Consider the following 7,129-nt stretch of genomic DNA (forward strand, 5'->3'; position numbering starts at 1 on the left):
ACGTAAATATCAAATTTGTTGACCTTCTAATGTTTTCAGCATATCTCTTAATTTTAAAATCTTGTGTTAATTTTATATAATTTTGCGTTTTGACTATTTAATGTGAAAATAAAACCCTTATGGATGTACAGAACTCACGGAAATAAGCAGCATTGAGAATTTGCGGTTATGTTATCTGCAATGATATGTTAATTGGAGACAAAGTGAAGGGTCTGATACTGAAAATCGTAATCATTTGTAATCTGTGAATTTTGGATAATTATATGACTGTCTTTGAACAATACCGTATATTCATTTGAATTCTGCTGTGGGTTGTAACTAGACTTCTAAGCTAGAACATAGTTTATAACAGAAATGTTGTTGGTTTTTCATTATTCTTGTTTGAGATTAAATAGGACAATTCATTAAGATATCATGCATATATACATGTAAAATTCTGGATTGTTTTATTTTAGTTTGTATTGACCAGAACAGATAGGCATCTACCTTTAGGCATTTACCTTTTAGCAGCTGTGGGAGAGAAACCTTGAAGTCTTTGCCATAGGACTGGAGTCTTAACTAGGAAACAACAGCCTTTTTAAAAATCATTATCAGTGTACTTCCTGCCTTGCCTGCTTTGGATTTGTTCTGGTTTCAAAGTGCAGTGATTTTAGCTACACACCATAATGAAGTTACTTTTAGGATCCATATGTCAGGATTCAGGATCTTCAATTCTTGTTTTGGTTTCCTTGGAACCAAGATCCACTTTAAAGCGAATGTATGAAAACAGTATGAAACAAACAGGAAAAAAGGCTAGATTTTGTGTTGTTGACTATTGGGCTTGTTTGTTTTTTGTTGGGCTTCTCTGTTTGTAGAGATACTGGAATTGGTTGGGAAGGGAAGAGTGAGATTTATTTCCTTCCATGAGCATTAACTTCTTAGCATTTTTAAAAAATATCCCACAACTAACTATCTGGATATTGGATATAACTTAAGGAATAGAATGTATCTTGCATAGGAAGCATCCTGGAATGACTTTCATGGATTGCTGGATATTTATATTATACACACGTTATATACCGAAATATTAAACAAGGAGTTGAATTCATTCAAATCTCATTTTGAGTTATTTTTAAAACCAAGTTTTACCAGTTTACCAAAGCTTGGTTTGACATATGGGACTTGCTTATTAAAACTTTGTTGACATTGGTTTGTGCTGGTTGAGGCAAATGTCCTTTGCCATCAGCATCTAGCAACACCAGTCTGTGTGTTACGTAAACTCCATTTGGAAGAGGAAAAAAAATAGTTGGTCAGTCACAAAATCAGGTTGACTGGTTGCCGGAGGTTATATAGCAGGGTTGCCAGATACGGTTCCTAATGGATTGTGTTAAGGTCTCTCTCTGCTGGCTATCATTTACACCAATTCTGCTAGCTTAATCATTAATAACTGGAAATATGTTTTTTTTAGTTTTGCGTAATGAAGTAATCCAAGTGTTCCAGAAGTACAGGGAAACTGAAATGTGGTGTTAAAGTGACTCCTATTCCTCATGCTTTCTCAAAAACTTGCGTGCTTGATTTGGCTATGTTTTTAAATGAGGTTAGGTTTGTTTCACGCTGATTTAGGCCTTGGTGTGAGAGCAATTTAATTGGAAAATACTGCTTTCACAGCTTTAGCAGTCTTGTCATCGCTGCCATCACACTATGACACCGCAGAATAATTCCTGAGCGAAACTATGTTTGATGGTGGATTAGCATTTATCATTTGAGACAAGGGAGCGGCGTTTAGGCTTTGCCGTTATGCTGGGATAGTTACATCAGACATTTGATTTCATGTTTGTGATTACAATAAGGTGGGGTTTATAAGCAGCTACAGGAGAAATGTCTGGAAAAAAGGCTACAGGAGTAGTAGCTGCATCATGCTGAAGTGTTGTGCCGAGGGGAGCTGATGGGGCTGGCTGTTTTGGAACATCTCTTGGTGCTGGAGAACTGATTTAATGCCACAGAATTAATTTAATTGCTGGAGATCTCATTGTTGGCAACTATGAAAGCAATGCAGCATGCTCTTGATGGAAAAAAAACAGAAGGCAGAAAAGCACCATTTTTATCCATCATCCGTCCATCCATCTATCCTTTTTCTGTACTCCTTTGTCCTATGCTGGTTCGCAGGCGACTGGATCTTATTCTGGAAGCTACAGCCCAAGGCAGGGAATAACCCTGGATGAGGTGCCATCTAGGGCTGAGCGATATAAACGATATATCGACTTATCATAAAACGTTTAAACGATGAAATGAAAATCTTCAGTAAAATATCGATAAGGAGCACCGTATATTATCATATCATCAGCCTACCACTTTACAGAATCACAATTCCGACTAATTTTATGGTAATCTTTTAAGAACAGACAACCTATGCCCAAATGCACGGCAAGGTTGAGATGGCAAAGCATGTCACATGCTACTGTTTTGGAATCATCAAAGAAGAGATGTTCTTCCTTAGAGGAAACTTTGGTGGCGAAAGTAATGGTTCAGCTACGACAACATCTTTTAAAAAAGGAGATATTTTGGGCAAACTAGGGTGATGGGATAATCCATGTCAAGGAGGACTCTTTTGAGCCAGGACAGGATATGTAAGCTACCATTTCAATTAAAAGGGCCTGGATTTCACTTAAGCACAGAGTTCTTGCTGAGAACTGATTGGTCGGTTCAATAATCATGCATGTGTCAGGAATGTTAATTTGAAACAGCTGAGAGTCTTTCCGTCAAGGAAATAAGTCAAAGCACAGGAACCAATTTAGCGAAGCACATAAACCTTTCAGTTTTAAAGTATTTTGTGAAACCTGAAGTAACTGTGTCCTCCCTGATATGGATTTATCTGTTCGCCCTAAGGTAAGCAGGTGCTGTATACTAATAACCCCACCAAAAACTTGTGCCAACTAAAACTGGAGAAACTACAAACTTATTTCACCAGTCTAAGCACTGCCATTAGGGATGGGCCGATCCGCATTTGTTCAGCTCTGATCCGATTCACAGCTGCAATACTGATATAAATTCTGATACGAGCTCTTTTTACTTTAATATTTTAATGTAATAAATGTATATAATTATGTGTTATTTTTAAACCAACACAGATTCAATTGTTTTTACGCTGCAAAAGGGTATGCTCATGACGTCACAGCAGGTGGATGTCACTGCGCTCGCACCCACCAAGTAGCAAAAATCTGAGAGGCAGCTGGGAAAAAGCTGTCATGCGATTGACTGTACAAATAGTTCATATTTCATGTTAAATCTATCTTTTTAGAGACTGACAAAATCTAAATAAGTAAGCATCAGACACGAATCTGTCAGTTTAAGTCAAGGGAGCTGATGCTACCGTTATATAACACCTAGAACATTGTGTGCAGGTTAGGTCACCATACCTTAAGGAGGACATTGCTGCCTTGGAAAAGGTTCGACGTAGTGCGACGAGAATGATTCCTGGTCTTAGAGGAATGTCTTATGAGGAGAGGTTAGCTGAGCTGAATCTGTTTAGCCTCGAGCAAAGGAGACTAAAGGGGGACATGATCCAGGTGTATAAAATTCTAACAGGACTAAAAATGCTGTTTGCCAAATGGCTACTTCAATATTAGTTTAAATACTAGAACTCATGGCCACAAGTGGAAATTAGTGGGGGAACATTTTAAAATGAATTTGAGGAAGCATTTCTTTACACAGTGTGTAGTTCGAGTATGGAATAGTCCTGTTAGTGCAGTGTAAGCTAAAACCCTGGGTTCCTTTAAATCCAAGCTAGATAAGAGTTTAACAGTTCTGAGCTATTAGTTAAGTTCTCCCCAAATGAGCTTCATGGGCCGAATGGCCTCCTCTTGTTTGTACATTTATTTTTCTTACGTTCAATACTTGATACGTTAAATAGGTGTGGATTGGCGCTGATACCATCCACACATTGGATCGGTGCATCTCTAATTGAATGCCAATAGAAGATGTATAATGCAAGCTCTTAAAGTCAGACGTCATTCATTAGTGTTTCCACTTTCAAACTGAGAATGGGACAAATTGCAACCCATATTGGTGAGCAAGTGAGGAAAAAATCCAGCAACAATCCGTACCGTCTGCATTTCCTAGTGTTACAGCTTATGAGTTTATTTTTCCATGATTTATTTAAATTAGATGTAAGTTTAAAGTTTGTTCAAATAGTCATATTTTTTATGTTCTGAATCTGTTAAAGGTGAATGCTTAGGGGATTTCAAGCAAAATGGAACCTTTGAAGAAAAGAAATACCTTGACTTGTGATAGTTATTGATCTTGACTGATATGAAAACAATTATCACGATAAAAAAAAAAAAAAAAAAAAAATATATATATATATATATATATATATAATTTTACCTTTTGCGGCCATTCATCACATTTATCAAAATCCAGCAAGCCAGTAATATTTCAATGGGTACTAAAATATTAGCTATGTAGATCTGCGTCACCCATTAGAGCTGTCATGATTACTCAAATTCACCGTGCCTTCTTGATTACTCCGCATTATGGCAGAAGGAAGACTGAGCATAGCAGATCAGGGTCCAAGTAAAGAGCGAAGGTCCCAGTTCTGTGGGAGCACTTCACATTAAAAGTGAATGAAAATGCAGTCATCGTAGAACTCACAGAAAATATAAGAGCATGACTTCAATGCAACAGCATCTTTAAAGAAGACATTCACAGACCCAATAATGCAAGGTTAGCCATAGACAACTGCAAGCTATGTGCTCTTCAGCCTCTTGCAGTAGCCTGGCCATCCTTTGTCGTCATTTTGACATATATTTAGTTTAATTTACGTTCGACAATTCCAGTAATTGTCACTAAAATGAAGTCTAATTGTCGCTTAGTCTTGTTTTTTTTTATGAATGTGTTCAGTTTGAAAGATATTGAAATGATGTTGGAACAAGGTCTCGTTATTTCAAATTTTTGCAATAAATATTGTGATGGTTATGAAAGGGAAGAAATATATAGTTAATGTATCAATAGTGTCTGTCAAATGACTTGGTGGTGTTGCCAAGCATTGCGCCAACAGACAGAAAGCAGTGCTGACAAGTTACTTGCTTTTGCTCAATATGGTCTCAAAATATTTCCATAGAGCTGGAGGCAATTGTCTTTTGGTAACCACTTTGCTTTTCTCCTTCTCAATCATTTTTGTTAACATGGTACATTTGTGAGAAATTTATCAGTGAGTGAGTCAAACAGCAAGGATGAGTGTGATTCTGATTGATCTGAAGAGAGCATGCAAATGCATTGGCAGTAAAATTTCGACTTTATTTTACTCATGTACTAATGGTGAAATAGAACAAACATTAAAACCTTAAGTTTTTTTTGTCTCCTGTGCCATGATAAAGATGTTTTGGCATAACATTGATGGTCTTAAATCAGCTGACTCGTAGTTCTTTTGATGTGACAATCTTGTGCAAAAGCTGCACTGTCGATATTCACAGTGCACATTATGCAGACCTGGTGTTGAGGACAGCGCATTGATGCACCGGGTAGCACTTTGTGTGTGTGCAGTTTGTATGTTCTACACGCGTGTGTGGATTTATGCTAGATTCTTCGGATTCCTCCCACAGCCCAAAAACATGCAACTGAAGTGATTTGGGCTGCTGTCACATCCTGGGCGGGTTCTTGCTCTGACCAATTGCAATATATATTGATTTTGATTTATATATGTATATATTATATATAAACGATACTTGATTAGTTATCAAATTAATCTGTAGATTACTCAATTTTATATAATTGGTAGTGACAGTTCTGACTTTCAGAATTCAGAGAGCTTACTCAGTCTTCAGTATACCTTCTCATATTATCACTGTGTTTTATATACTTAATAAATTTTCTTTCTATGAAACTTGCGCAATCCCTCTTGTTCAGTGCATTTTTCATCTATTCCTGAAATCACTGATACCGATGTGTAGCAGTTTAGCAGATGTGGCACGCTGGGGGAAAGAATGTTATTTGAAATTCTATTAATATTTTTGTAAGTTTATTTTTGCCCTGAAAGCTTCTGGTAAGTGGAAATTTATGCAGACTTTAACTGGAAGGAGTGTCAAATTACAACTCATCTTGTAGGATCTAGAAATGCGTTTAATGGCAAATGGAAATATCTATCAGAATGTTGAGTATGTGATCTTGTTCTTTACCTTTGAGTAATAGAGTAACATCAACTTCTTTTCTGTCAGTTATTCAGTTGAGAAATCCCCCCCCATTCTTTGTCGTAAATGGTACAGTCAATGCTCAGCTGCAATTTTCCACTCAGTCTGTTTTACAAAGAGGGGGATGGGTATGCACAAGACTGTGCTTGTGTGTTTTAATAAAGGTGTTCTTTACTATGTTGTAACAAAGTTAGGGGGGGTTGGTGTGTGTGTGTGTGTGTGTGTGTGTGTGTGTGTGTGTGTGTTTGGCAGCACTTGTGGTAAGTTAGCAGTAAGTCTGGTATTCAGTGTGATAAAGGCTTGAAATTTGTCCATTTGTGTGTGTTGACACTATTTTGTGTCTGCTTGGGAGTTGGACCAAATTCTGCTGTGAGTGTCGGATTGTGAACACGCAAGCAGGTATATAAGATTTTCTGCGTAGCTCTCTGCATAGTACGAATGAATCTTTCTTGGAAGATGTGCTTGTTTTACTTCCAGAACGTTTTGGATGGCTTCATCTTGGATTATTCAGAATGGTCTCCCACCAAACAATATTTGGTACAACCCTATTTAAGTCACGCTCTCCAGCCAAAGTTCCTTTGTTCACCACAAGGCTTTTTGCACTTATTTCTCCACTTGTCCAACTGACAATGAAAATCTCAAAGTTCTATATACTTACCGACAGCAGTCAATGGTCCTTACTGCACCTACCATTATATACAGCTCTGTGCATGGTGTCATGCAAAAAATGTGGTATTTATCTAAATTATATGATCAAATGATGATTGTATTATGATCTGTTTTCTGTTGGGGAATGTCGAAAGACTGGATGTTATTTTCCAATTTGCTGTGCAACATTTTCCTTATGTCGTATGATTTAAAGTTAATATATATTTATTTCTTAAGGAATCTTAAGTAAAAATTAGACATGCTTTTTTGTGCTTTTAATTTAAATGAAAGTTTTTTTCTAATTGAGCTAGATGGAA

Source organism: Brienomyrus brachyistius, chromosome 5 (assembly GCF_023856365.1).
Source record: "Brienomyrus brachyistius isolate T26 chromosome 5, BBRACH_0.4, whole genome shotgun sequence".
NCBI lineage: Eukaryota > Metazoa > Chordata > Actinopteri > Osteoglossiformes > Mormyridae > Brienomyrus > Brienomyrus brachyistius.